General features: G+C 41.6%; 1 protein-coding gene across 1 annotated transcript in view; it reads left to right on the forward strand.

Moving 5' to 3' along the window:
- The window catches only part of NGLY1 (N-glycanase 1), a 714,901-nt gene that overhangs the window by 296,751 nt on the left and 404,189 nt on the right, over positions 1-13,961 (forward strand). The gene's annotated exons all lie outside the window — the stretch shown is intronic.

Genomic DNA, 13,961 nt, shown 5'->3' on the forward strand with positions numbered 1-13,961 from the left:
CTTACACCAGTAAATGGAAACGTTTTGTCTTCTGGGCGGAGTCACATCAGTTGGACCCTGTTACAGCTCCGTTGAATAAGGTTTTAGAATTTCTGACCGAATTATTTCAGGAAGGAGCTTCCCCGGCTACCTTAAGAGTACAGTTAGCTGCCATTTCTAACTATCATGTAGAAGAAAGTGGTGCACCTATTATGGCTCACAGACTTTGTAAAGCCTTTTTAAAAGGTTCTTTTCATATCAGACCACCAGTCAGAAGTCCGACATCACCGTGGAATTTAAATTTATTGCTCTCTAAATTGATGTTACCACCCTTTGAACCAGCTTCAAGTTGCACTTTGAAATTTTTGTCATGGAAAACATTATTTCTAGTGGCTATTACATCTGCTAGACGGTGTCTGAGCTGCAGGCCCTTTCGGTCAAACATCCTTATTTAATTTTTCATTCTGACAGAGTATCCCTCGCACTAATCCATCCTTTCTTCCCAAAGTTTGTTCTACTAGTAATATTAATCAGTCCATTGAATTACCCACCTTCTTTAAAGACCACTCTAATAAATTAGAGTATATGTTGCACAAACTGGACGTCCATAGACAACTCAGATTTTATTTGGATAGAACAAAAGATCACAGGAAATCTGATCAGCTATTTGTAGCTTTTGCTGACAGCAGAAAGGGTCTTGCAGTTACTGAAACGAACTCTTTCAAGTGGCTAACTGACTGTATCATTTATGTTTATGAAGATTCTGATCAAACATTATCAGCAAAACCCAGAGGACATTCTACCAGATCAATTTCTACATCTTTGGCTCATGCAGCTCGTTTACCTTTAGACACTATTTGTGCGGCTGCTACTTGGGCTAAACCACATACATTTATATCTCATTACAAAGTGGACAGGGTTTCTAGGGATAGGGCAACCTTTGGTTCCACTGTGCTCAAGAACGTTCTCCTTGAGTTCCTCAGGATCATGGAGCTAGGACGCTACCCATGTGTAAGAACAAAGGCGAGATTGAACACTCTCACATAAAGAAGTTATGTCCTTACCATAACGTTCCATGTGGAGTGTTCATCTCGCCTTGGTTATTACACTCCCACCCTTCCCACCCTTAGGAAGAACGATCGATTTGGTGCCTGGTCTGGAGTATTCTCCTTCTGCTGTTGCAGTATTACTGTTACTGTCATACACTGGGTATGTTTGTATATATATGTTTTTTTATGTATATAGTTGGCATGTGTGCGTGCTTATGTCTGGTTTGCTTGCAAACTAGATCTGAGGTAAAGGCAGAGGGGGATTGTGGGTATTAGATGTCCTCGAGCTTCTTCTCGATGCAGAGCTTGCAGTCGGCCGGCACGGAGCCGAGGATCGGCTCCGAACCCATGTGTAATAACCAAGGCGAGATGAACACTCCACATGGAACGTTATGGTAAGGACATAACTTCTTTTTTTGATTTATCTGCTTATGTATGTTTGCATAACATCATGTATTGCCTTCCTTTCTGGGGGCACCTGACATCTGGAGCAAGAAAAACTGAAGAAAATGGCGTTGGCTGCCTCTTTTATACCCCTGCCGCACTGACGTCAGGGAAGAAGCGACGACAACCGACGCCGGACCTAGACTTTGGAATTCGGCCGACCGAGGACCCGCCTGACGGCAGGATAACCCAACTGTGATGACTGCAGCTGTATGCGCACTCGAACATCTACATTTATGGTAGGTACAAAACTGTACTTTCCAAATATTCCTCAGATTTTACAATACCTAACTGAGATGCTGGACAAAGGCCTATCCTTCTCATCAATTAAGATCCATGCCTCTGCCATTTCAGCTCATTACAATACAGAACCTCCTATTTTCTCTCATCCACTGCTAAGACAGTACCTCAGAGGGGCAAAAAACATAAGACCCCCAAGGAGAGCAACGATACCTACATGGGACCTCAACTTTGTCTTAGAAAAGCTCACACTGCCTCCTTTTGAGCCAGCCAATACAGCTGATATAAAATTCCTATAATGGAAAACTGCTCTGCTCCTAGCAATAACATCAGCAAGAAGAGTCTCAGAGTTACAGGCATTAATGGCAGTGGAACCTTTTATCATTTTTCATCCGGACAGGGTTTCTCTAAGGACAAACCCAACATTTATGCCAAAGGTAGTATCCAGTGTGGCTCTTAACCAAACCATTCATTTGCCAACATTTTATCCAAATCCCCAGAATAAAGGGGAGAGACTTCTGCACTCTTTGGACATACACAGGCAGCTACGCTTCTACTTGGACAAAACAAAAGCTTTCAGAAAAACTGAGCAACTGTTTGTAGCATATGCTGCAGGATCACAAGGAAAGGCTATCTCAAAGCAGACTGTTTCAAAATGGATAGGACACTGTATTCGTTTCTGCTATGCACAACATGGCAAGTCAGTGCCTAAAGATATTAGGCCGCATTCTACCAGGGCAGCAGCCACTTCAGCAACCTTTCTCAGAGGAGTACCAACCAAGGAAATTTTGGAGGCTGCAACTTGGAGTTCAGTGCACACATTTACAAAGCTTTATCACTTACCTCTTTACTCTAAATCCAGAGCAGGCTTTGCCACTGCAGTTCTGCAGGGCCTCATAGCCACTCCTAATCCTATTTAGACCCAGCCACTCTACCTCAGCTTTGGGATTCAACCCAAGTGTAATGACTGCAACAATGAAACACGATGAACATAGTACAGCTGTGTACCTAACATAAATGTAGATGTTCGAGTGTATTCACTGTTGCAGTCCAGGTTACCCACCCTCCATCCCCCTTTCTTTGCTGGGTCTTATCTATACTTCTTTATCCTATACAACCTATGTGGTGTATTTGCTTGTAGATGAAGGTATTGTTTATATTTTACTGTATGTTTTTATACGCAATATGTATTGCCTACCTTCTTGGGGGCACCTGACATCTGGGGCAAGAAAAACTGAAGAAAATGACGTCGGCTGCATCTTAAATACCCTTGGCGCACTGACGTCCGGGAAGAGGCGACAGCAACCGACACCGGACCAGGACTTTGGAATTCAGGCCGACTGCGGGTAGCCTGCCAGCAGGATAACCCAAGTGTAATGACTGCAACAGTGAATACACTCTAACATCTACATTTATGGTAGGTACACAACTGTACTTTCTATTTGGGATGGCATGGTTCATGCATGAGTGGATGTGCTCATACAGTGCCTTAGTGTAGGATTCAGCAGTCGAACTTTCAGTTCCCGTCTGCATGGGTGTCATGAAGTATGTCACTTCTGACTTGAATAGCATGAAGTTGGCTTTGGAGAAGTTTTTTTATGGAGGTTTCTTTACTGAGGGGTGGGGGTTGGATGTGGATGTTAAGGGTGATTAGCTTATTGTCAGACCTGACCAACGAGGGGGTGATCATAGGTGTGGAGCATCGATTTCCCATGTTGGTAATGACCAGGTCTAGGATATTGGAGCCCCTGGTGGGACTATGGATTAGTTGATCCAGGGAGTTGGAATTTATGAATTCCAAGAACCATTGGGCAAAGGTGTTGGTAAATATAGAATAGGAAATCTGAGTTCTGGTAACAGATGAAGCTGTCCTTCAATAGAAAAACAGCTTCCACCTGCAAACATATGGCTTCTCTTTTTTTGATAAGTAGCGTACCCAAGAGGAGCAGTTTCACGGTCTCTACAAATTCTTAAACCAAGGCTCAAAAATGTTTGTTAGCGAGTGGAGATTAAGCAAACTCAGAATGATGCGAGTTTTATTTCTTATACTTCTGCCATTAACTTGAGATATTTTAGACCAGCTGCATTTAATGAGACATATTTTCTTCAATAAATAGTAACACAGTTAATATTAGTAGATCAGGATTTGGATGAACATCACCTGAGTGAACAAATGAGATAGGATACAGAGGATTATGCTAAAGAAATTAATTTATATTTTTCCATTATGTGATATGCCATGTCTTAGTCATCATCTGTTTATTGACATTTATTTATTAAGTTACTCAGATGACTAAACTAAAGCATCTTACAAAAACTCTAATGTGACAACAACATAAAGGAGACAGATTCAGGAAGGAAAACGGCAAAGTAATCTATAGAGTATTCAGTCATATCAGACATCAGATGTTTATCCATCTGAAAGTATAAGCTGTGCTTCTACAGGGGTCTATGTAAACTCCCCTACAGGTGGAATTTAAAAGATCTCCTAAAGGATCAGTCAGATTCACATGCCTGAATCAGGGACAGTAATGGATTCCACACATCTGGGCAAAGTAAGATAAAAAAAAGTCTGCCTGATATTTCTAGTCTAGCACATGGACTAGCCAGCAGTTTCTCTCCCAGTTACCCGAGATGTCTAGCATGGACACGGGGTCTCTGCAACTCCACAAGGTAAGCGGGACCCTGTTTGTGAAGGAGCATGGTAGTTGCGAGTCGAGCTGTTCAAACCATATCCGCAAGGTATTGAAAGTCAATGCAAAACCACAAAACCAGAGTTACAGGACTGATTCAAGAACTGGCATTTAGTTGTCTGACAATGGAGTTTTTCACCTGCTGCGGTCATGCCAAATCACCATTTGTGAGCCTAAAGCAGAGGGTGATACACTACTCCAGGCATGAGATGACTGGTATATTTAGCACTATTACCATGTCCTGTGATGGTACAAGATGTTTAATCCTGGAAATGTCCCTAAGATGGAAGTAAGATGTGACATCGCTGACACTTGATGCATTTGTCAGCCTGATTTCTAGAACCACACCCAAATTGTCCACATACGGCACATTTTACAATATATTGCCCTTATATATTTTGAGGAACAAAAGCAGTGGAAGTTCCAGTGAGTAGCCAGCAACATGAATCATCATGGTTTCAGTCTCTACCATTTTGAACTTAAGGCAATTTGGCCTCAGCCACTGTTTAATCAAATCCAAACATTCCTGGGGAATAGTAAAGCCAGGCAGCAGGTTGTATAAAATGAAAGGTAAAACTAATATCATCAGTTTATGACTGATAAAATACCTTTGTCCATGGTGACCTCACTTAGTGGTAACCTATATACCACAGACAATAGAGTAATCACACTAGGAGCACTAGGGCAATGTGTGCTCCAGAGGAATAAATTCCAAAGACCGCTCTCTGGAAGCAATTGGAAATGTGAGAAGAAAGCCACTCCATTGCAATGCCAGAAAAATTGCAGCAAAATATAAGGTGGTTAAAAAAGATCCCATCGTCCATGGTATCAAACAATGCTGAGATGTCAGATGGGACCTATACTGAATACATTGAATAATCCTTAACCAGTTGTTTTGGAATAGTCCTATTACCTTGTCTCAACCTAAAACTAGACTAACAAGGGTATAAGGTTTAGGATAAATAAGAAAAGAATTTGACTGTGTGTGCAAAATGGCTCAATCAGATCAAAACCAGCCTTGCCTTACCTGGATCCAGTCTGCAGTATGTAGAATACATAGAAGAAACAAGTCCACATAGTTGAACTCACCCAACAGAAATCCAGGTAATCCACACCTGAATCACAGGAATAGCCAATAGGCAGCTCTGTGATGAGGGATTGCCCTATTTTGGCAGATTTATTTGCAGAGAACTGCAAACTGTAACGGTGCAACTTCTTCACAGTAATCTGAGGTATAAACCCTCTTAAGTGGAAAGGCAGCCTCAGCTGCACAGCCTGCCATCCATCTAGAAAACTACAGCAGATGGTTTGATGCAGCAGAGCTTTCACAGAACATAAAAGAAGCATGTATGTAACAGAGGGAGAGATCATGAATCTGACTGACATGTTTGAACATACATATTAAAAAGCTAAAATAAAATCACTTTATTACTGTGGTTCATGGGGCAGTGAAAGCATAAGTGTGTGTATTTCCATTATTGTCTTCTCATACAGTAAAGTTCATAAATAACCAACGGGTTAACAGTCTTAGGTTAGTCTTCTGCTGATGTGAGTTTACTACTGGCTGGATTTTTTCTTGGCACAGACTGAGCAGGCAACTTTGTGTAACATTCAGGGATATATCAAGTCACATTAGCTTGCAGATGGAATCACTTCGGATGAAAAGTCCAGGCATCCAAAAACACAGAGACCTTTCCATATTTTTGTAAGCCCCCAGTAGAACCCAGGGAGCAAGTGTGGTGTCCAAGAGAAGGCCAGTGGCCATTAGTACTGTATGTAGTGTTTGCTTTTGTAAAAAGGGAAGGATAGAGATGGCAGTGTCCTGTGACCCAAATGATGTCAGGGGTTTCCAGAGAGCTATGGTGGTTTACTTATTACACCAAGTTATGAGGAAAGGGTAAAAGCTGAACACGTTATTTCTGAAGTCTGAAATCTCTGCAGGTCACAAGGCAGGCAGTACCTGTGAGGTTAATGATAAAACATTGTTAATATTATGGCAAGTGGCCATTTTCTGAAAGTACCTGTACTAAGCAAAGTAAGTCCAAGTATAAACTCAGTCGAATAACTGTATATTATTCAGTTACTAAACTGATAAGCTGGCTTTCAGGTTATGCCCCAAACAACTCATGACCTTTTGACAGTACAGTGTAACAAGTGATGCAGAAAGAAAAAATGCAAAAGCATCCACACAATGAAGTAATGAAAACGGCTCATCTCATGTTGTCATTTTCATTCATTCCTCAACGAATGGGTTCATATCTGATTTTCGGATCCAATTTAGCCACTTTCTAAAGATATTAGGATCCGACCCTTGAACTCCTCCCTTACCCATAGTGCCCCTGACTACTGCAATACCTCAGATCATGTTTGCTCCTCTTCAGGATGGTTGGGATTGCGATTGCTCAAGCTCCTTTGGGGTGTGTGAGTGAAAATCTAATTTTTTGGCCTTTATACCCTTGTATATCTTTTTTCCTTTTTAATATCAAATACTCTCCTTACTTTAATTTACATCTCTACTGAAATTTTTGGTAAATTTCATTGATTATACTATCGTTGGTATTGAAGTACTTGGGATCAACAGTTCAGAGTAATGGTGAGTGTGGAAGAGAGTTGAAGAAGAGAATACAGGCAGGATGGAGTGGGTGGAGAAGAGTGTCAGGAGTGATTTGTGATAGACGAGTACCAGTAAGAGTGAAAGGGAAGCTGTACAAGAGGGTAGTGAGACCAGCTATGTTATATGGGTTGGAGACAGTGGCATTGACAAAAAGGCAGGAGTCAGAGCTTGACATGGCAGAGTTGAAGATGTTAAGATTTGCACTGGGTGTGACGAGTTTGGACAGGATTAGGAATAAGTATATTAGAGGGTCAGCCCAGCTTGGAAGGTTTGGAGACAAAGCCAGAGAGGCAAGATTACATTGGTTTGGACATGTGCTGAGGAGGGATGCAGAGTATATTGGAAAAAAGATGCTAAGGATGGAGCTGCCAGGTAACAGGAAAAGAGGAAGGCCTAGGATAAGGTTTATGGATGTGGTGAGAGAGGACATGCAGGTGGTTGGTGTGACAGAGCAAGATGCAGAGGACTGGAAGAAATGGAAACAGTTGATCTGCTGTGGTGACCCCTAACGGGAGCAGCCAAAAGAAGAAGAAGAAATACTATTGTTGGTATTCTTCTTTTCCCTTTTATACCTGCAGCTATATTTCTTTAGATACCACTGTTGGTAGTTTTTCTTCGAGTTCTTTTTTTTGTTTTATTTTAGGGAGGTTCTTTCATCGTTATCCCTTGAATCACCCAATAAAAGTGTCTCAAGTGTGCAGAAATTCTCTTCTTTGGTGGGTCCACCTTGAAACCAATGTCGACCAGGTCATCAATTTATCAATTTTATTCTCCAGTTTTGAAAACAAAGGTGAATACACCCTTCATCTTTTTGATGTACATACTGTGTTTTTACCTTCAAAGGACCAAGGAATTTAGATATGCTGACCAGCTATTTGTATCCTTCACTACTAAAAGACTGGGAAGACCAGTTTCAAAAACAACACTGATTGTATTTCATATGTTTATTCCTTGAGAGGTATTCCCTTACCAAAACAACCCAAACTACATTCAGACTGGTCAGTGTCTATGTCGGCAGCCTTTTGGGCTAGAGCCTCTGTTGATGATATTTGTGCTGCTGCCACATGGTCTATTACTCATACCTTTATTGCACATTAGAAATGGGACATTATTTCCAGAAATAGAGCAACCTTTGGTTCCACGGTGCTCTGGAACATCCTTCATGAGGGGCACCCAGGGTTACTATAGCTGGGGACTCTCCCACTCATTGGGGAACGAATGAAAATGACAACATCAGATAAAGAAGTTATGTACTCATCGTAATGTTCCATCTGTGCTGCCCATCGTCATTCTTCCTCAGCTTCTTCCCTCCTTCCCTCCTTCCCCTTTCCTTGTCCTTGGGAAAGATATAACTGAAGTGTTGTTAAGGAACCATAGCTTCTGTTTGAGCCTCTGATTTTTCAGCTATCACTTTCCTGTCATAGCATTGCTATTTGATTGTGAGTATAATGTATATCACAGCAGCAAACTTGATCTGAGGTATTGCAGTTGTCAGAGCTATTATGGGTAAGGGGGGAGCTTGAGATTTGAATCCTATAATCTTTAGAAAGTGGCCAAGTTGGATCTGGCCCATTCGTTGAGGAAGAATGAAAATGGACAACACAGATGGAATGTTATGGTGAGTAGATAACTTCTTTTTTGAGAATCTTCTTCTTCTTCTTCTTTTGGCTTTTCCTGGTTAGGGGTCGCCACAGTGGATCACCGTCCGCTCATGATTGGCAGTGGAGTTTTACAGTGTCGAGTTGCCAGCCCGACGCCCAACCTTCCACAGAAGGCACACACACGCTCACACTCACGCCTAGGGCCAATTTAGTGTGTCCAATCCACCTGCAGCATGTCTTTGGGATGTGGGAGGAAACTGGAGCACCCGGAGAAAACCCACGCGACTACAGGGAGGACATGCAGACTCCGCACAGAAGGCACCCCAGCCGAGGATCGAACTGGAGAACCTCTTGCTGTGAGGCGAACTTCTTTTTTTGAGAATATATCTCTTAAATCTGATACGTATTCCGTAATGCAGGCAAACATACATATTAACCAGTCCAAAATGTTAAGTGTTTCTCTATTAATTGTATAAAGTATTGGTATGGGTAATGTTATATGCTGTAAACAGATTTTATGAATTTAATGCATAACAACAGAGTTGGTAGCATGACAAAAATATGCAGAAACACAAATAAATTCTTGCACTGCAGTTTGACCTCAGATAGTGGAGAAAGCATAACTTCTACACATGAAAGCTAGCTCTGAGAGGTGACAATACATGCAGAGATAAATTTACACTGCAGATGCAGAATCATTTTTAACTTTTATTAGAATTTCGGTTGTGGCACCATGCTCTTATACAACTGTATCACCACAAACAAGCAACAGCTCAGTTTTAAAACATCTGAAGAAAATTAATTTTAATGTTTAGTATTTAACAATATAAAAAGAAAAAAAATGGATAGCACACAAACAGTAGGCAAAACCAACAATAAAAGATTTCTTTTGAAGGATAACTAGTAACATTCTATGAAAGAACATTGCTGTACATCTGTAAATAAGTGCTCATAGTGCCTTGTCAAAATAAAATTGAAAATGTCCCCAAAACATTGAAACTCTTTGACATTTTTATAACAACTCCAAATTATATGCTCATAGATGTGCATTTTTTCAACATCTCCATAGGTCTTTGCTGTTCTTAATACTGATCACTGCTGCAGTAGCCTTAGTTATGTGGGTTGTATCATGCCAAGGATATAACACCTGGCCAGCTTCCAAAGCTTCAGAGCACCTTACCTGTGACCAAATTGTCAAGCAGCTCAAGTTGTGCTGACTAAAAGGCAGGTTTGGACATGAAACCCCTTTTGAGCTTTTCTGTCCCCGACAGTACGCACCTCTGAAGCTTTTGAGGATCAATGGTTGGTTTGTGCTTTCTTTTGCTAGGCAGAGAAGTTGCTTTTGGGGTGAAAAACTTCCATTTTCTTAAACTTTGTTGATGTCTTGTTACTTTCCTCTTCAGGAAAGTTATTTTGAAGTTAGAAGTATTTCATTTTAACTGACTGTCATGAGACTGTATTGTTGTTTTAAATGGTGCACTTGTTTTTTTCTGACAGTTGAAAAATAGTGTATACTTTATTGAAAATTAATTTTTAGTGGAGAAATTGTATTTTTTGGCTGCCATAGTATTTTAAAGTACTTGTTGCTGTGTTTCTTCTGTCAAAAAAGTCACTTTTATGGACTAGTAGTCACTAAAACAAAAGCATTTGTTGCTTGTCTTTCCCGGGAAACAGACATCATTTCTGGCTTGACCATAGAACAGTCTACCAGTCCCACAGTCAGTCCTTCTTCCAGCCATAAAAAGAAAAAAGTTAAACAAACAGCCTTTGCCACCACAACAGGCTATCAATTTACCTTAGTTACAGGTGGATGACTGCTGTGGCCATTTTGTTGTACCTCGGGCCACTCATCTTTTACCTTGGATACCTCTGGTGTAGTACCCAGAGTAACTATGGACTTGGGGGTTAACCATGTCCTTTGTGGCTGTTGGAGTCCCCTCAGTGGGCAAGTGAGAGCCATTCTTTTCAGTCCTGGGAGAGGAAACATGGAAGATTTCTTTGTTGTGTGAGAACATTATGCCTATCCCTGGGGAAGCAGCTGCTGCTGTTAGTAACATGACTGGTCCTATTTTCCCTGTCAAAAAGAAACAGAAAACCAAGCATGTATCTATTCCTCCTCCTCAAATTTCTTTGGACAGGAGTAGTTTACTGGGACTGTCTTAGGGTTTAATTCAGGCTACTGATCCCTCTTGTAAAGTAGTTTATAGTTAAAGAAAGGGATTCCTCTTTTCCTGAAGATATTCAAGATTCTCAATCTGAACAGGAAGATGCAGGGATGGAATCAGGGTTTTGTGCTCAGATTTCCAATTCAGACTCAGAGGAGAGCTCAATGCCTGATTGTCCCTGTGGGGGTTTGTCTTTCTCTAAGACCGTTGCTGGAATGTCCCAGTGTTTTTAGTGGGTAAACAATGAGGTTTCTCATTCCCTCAGAAAATACTATGAGTTGTTACAGAAGGATTTTCCAGAACCTACACCCACTCCTCCTGTCCTGTCTGCTTTAGAATGTGTGTCTTACTGCCTGCAATTTTGTTGGTCAGCCAGCTTGTCCCTAAAAAGGCAGATAGGATATATGAAGTTAGTCATTTTTATACACTATTCCAAAACCTGACCCAGCAGCTATAGTTTTAGTTGATTCCACTGCTGTTAAGCACTTGTTAATTCCAATCCAATCCTACTCTTTCTGGGATATTATTAAGTGGTATGAGAAAAAAGTGTATGCTTTTTCTAATTTGATTTTCAGAATTTTGAATTGTCAGACTCGTATGTTAAACAAGGGCGGCTTTTGGAATGGTATCCATCAAAGTCCCCAGTCCTCTCGGACATTCCCCAGCCCCTAGACCCAAAGCTGGCAGGACGTCCGTACTTGGAAGCACAGTGTTGGGTCTAGATACCTTGGCCTTCTTTTTAGCCAGTTCGGCTGTGCCGGCCGGTTCTGGTTCCATATTGAGGACTACGCGTTTCAGACATCAGTCTTCTACAAAGAGCTTAAGGGCTGCGAGATGGCTGTGCAGTGTTTTAGGAACAAACGACTGGCAGATTGAGCATATTTTATAGTCGTGGGACGTCCCCTAAGCAAAACAGAGGTTGTGGCTGTCTTTGTGTTGGATTTGCTGACTGCACTTACATTTTCCCTTCCTAGATGACAGGGACGGAATCAGCTAATTGAGAGTTAAACAGCAACCGAAGCCTAGCAAAAAGGTAAGAAAGGCTTCCCCAACAGGGTATTTATCTTTATTGGAATCACTAGCACAGAGCTGAACAAGCAAACTGACATTCAACTGCAGCAGAGAAGTTCTGAGGTCTGTGCGTGATGACATCAGATTTATGGCCCACGGTTTATGGTCCCAGAGTGTGACGTCCCGCGCACCGTACAGCAGCCAGGCTAAGCTTTTGTATATGAGCCAGACATTCAGGTCACCTGAGGCAGAGGATCCCACAAGTGAGAATACTGCAACATGGAAGAGAAGGACATCTGTGGTTATGGTAAGATTTTACACAACTAATCCTTCTGACATATTGTGCAAGTATGAGGAATGTTTATGTACAGTTTCTTCTTGCAAAGAAAAATCTGCTTTAAATAACTTACTTTCTTGTATTGCACACTTCACTCCTCATTCTTTGCAGTGTATGTATATGACTGTGTTGATGCTTCTTCCAGGCCTGTGGCCACTGGTACTGTTTTAATAAAATTTGCTTGGCTGCATTCTCAGAACCCCCTATGATATAAAATGAGATTTTAAATTCTGTCCTGGATAGAGACTTTGTGTTTGGCCCCTAAACTGCACTTGACATCTCAGTTCAAAGAGCTTTTCTTCCACAGGAAAAACAGATGATTTACATCTATTTCTAATGTTTTCCACCCAGACTTTGGTCATTGCGAGGGAATACCTCAGGATTTTGGGTCTTGTGGCAGCTATGATTCTCATGATATTCCTGCCAAGACTCTGCATGAGAAAGATATAGTGGTATCTAAAATCTTTTTGGTCCCAGCATCAACACCCCTTGTCTTTTCAGCTTCAAGTGATTGAGTTTGTCAGAAGAGGAAATTTTTGGTGGAGACAACATATATCCTTAAATCCAGGTCTCCCCTTCTCTGTCCTTGCTCTAAAGCAGACAGTCACCAAAGATGCTTTGGACTTTGCATGTGGAGTTGCTTCAGGACATATAAAAGGCAGGGGATATGGAATACCAAGGACAGATGCAGAGACATAAATATCAGGAAGATGCTTGCTCTGGTCAAGGCACTCAACTCTGTGAGTCATCTTTGGTCCCCAGGACATCTGCAGGTGGTTACAGACAATACCACAGTCATTTGGTACATCAATAAACAAGGGGGGACCAGGGCATACCCCCTTTGCTTACTAGCCACATGGCCGTCCATACTGTATATTTGATCTGGAACATTCATCCCAGTCTAGTGTCATTAGTTCATTCTACCTAATAGAGAGAGAACATTTGAGAAGGCCAACCCACTTAGGTTCTTAACCTTATCTTCTGTTCCAGCTTTCTCCTTTTCCACTTGACTAAAAAAAAATTCTAAGCTTGTTTCCCCCATTCCTGTAACTAGTCTATTCCAGATAAAGATCTGCTGTATCCAGGACTGTTTGTAAGCTCCTGAGCCCCCAAGTCTGTCTGTGTTGGAGGGAATTCTGCTAGCTTATCAGTGGGAGTGGTAAGCACTAGATAGCCTATCTACCACATAAGGAGTGGTTTCTGGCCCAGAAATTGTATTTATTGGCCGTTTGGGCAGTTTTTCCATCTCTGTCACATTTCTGATTTAAAAGCCTGCATTTGCACTTGTTTCCCCCCTTTCCTGTAACTAGTCTAGTCCATATACAGATTTGCTGTATCCAGGACTGTTTGTAAGCTTCTGAGCCCCCCAAGCCTTTCTGTGTTGGAGGGAAGCCTTCAAGCTTATCAGTGGGAGTGGTAAGCACTAGGTAGCCTATCCACCACAAGAGGAGTGGTTCCTGGCCCAGAAATTGTAGTTTATTGGCCATTTGGACAGTTTTTCCATCTCTTGCAACTTTCCAGTTTAAAAGCCCACGTTTGTGCTTGTTTCCCACCTTTCTTGTAACTAGTCTAGTCCTGATACAGACTTGCTGTATGCAGGACTGTTTGTAAGCTTCTGAGTGGTGCCAGAATCTGCTGTTCAATTTTTCCCTTAGATCTACTAGTTCTCTCCTCTCCTGCACTTATACTAGCTTATTAGTCTAGCACTTTACCAGAGATCTTGTAGCAATTATTGTACCACACAAAAGTGCTACACACAAAAGTGCTACCAGCACTAAACTTTCTACAGTGAAACAGATCCAGTATTATTATCAGTGCCCACCCATCC

This window comes from Protopterus annectens, chromosome 3.part0 (genome assembly GCF_019279795.1).
Source record: "Protopterus annectens isolate FY-2018-M chromosome 3.part0, PAN1.0, whole genome shotgun sequence".
Classification (NCBI taxonomy): Eukaryota; Metazoa; Chordata; order Ceratodontiformes; family Protopteridae; genus Protopterus; species Protopterus annectens.